The sequence below is a fragment of the Nannospalax galili genome, unplaced genomic scaffold (assembly GCF_000622305.1).
Source record: "Nannospalax galili isolate Female #2095 unplaced genomic scaffold, S.galili_v1.0 scaffold388, whole genome shotgun sequence".
Taxonomy (NCBI): domain Eukaryota; kingdom Metazoa; phylum Chordata; class Mammalia; order Rodentia; family Spalacidae; genus Nannospalax; species Nannospalax galili.
In genome coordinates this window covers 4,215,808-4,216,596 of record NW_008360304.1, presented here as the reverse complement: position 1 = coordinate 4,216,596, position 789 = coordinate 4,215,808, and the positions used below count along the sequence as shown (strand labels likewise).

The following is a 789-nucleotide window of genomic DNA, read 5'->3' as shown; positions in this document are numbered from 1 at the left end:
GTAATAATTCAACTGTAAACCTAAAAATTTACAGCCAATTTTGAAAGAGATGCATCCTACCTCAGGAAACCGTTATTGAATTGTGTTGTAATGATATGCTTCTTCTAAGTATGTTGTTATTAAATAAATCATTAAAAAAAAAAAAAAAAGAGTTTAAATACTTGCCTGGCAGGGGAGATACCATGATCAAAAAGGTGGTTTTTCCCAGGGCAAGTCTTATCTATTACACTCCAGATGCGCTGACCCCTGTTGTGCTGGATAGCTTTAGTGTCAACTTGACACACCTGGGTTGAGGGAACCTCAGTTGGGGAATTTCCTCCATAGGACTGGCCTGTGCCCATGTCTCTGGGGCATCTTCTTGATTGTTGAGCAATGTGGGAGAGCCCAGCCCACTGTGGGTTGTGCCACCCCTAGGCAGATGAGCCTGTTTTGCATAAAAAAGCAGGCTGAGCAGGGGCCAGGGAGCAAATCAGTAAGCAGCAATCCTTCATGGCCTGCACTCCAGGTTCCTGCCCTGAGTTCCTACCTTGGGCTCCCTGATGAACTGTGACCTGGGAGATGTAAGAAAAATAAACCATTTCTTCCCCAAGTTGGTAGTGGTCAAAGTGTTTTGTCACAGCAGTGGAGAAACAAATTAGAACACCTGTGATTTCCCCAAATGCGGGCAACTCAACTGCATAATTTGTGGTAGTGGGGGACTGCATTCACCCTCTCTCATGGGGAAAAAAAGAGTTTAAATAAGAGTTACCCTAAATGGGAGAACAATGCCCTTGCCTGATACCATAGGCT

The 789-nt window shown here is 44.4% G+C and overlaps 1 non-coding gene across 1 annotated transcript; it reads left to right on the top strand.

Annotated features, from left to right (window-relative positions):
• The first annotated feature begins 157 nt into the window (after positions 1-157).
• Positions 158-319, top strand: LOC115068657. The gene has a single exon (XR_003847986.1). It is a non-coding gene; the product is annotated as a U1 spliceosomal RNA (small nuclear RNA).
• Positions 320-789: the final 470 nt, after the last annotated feature.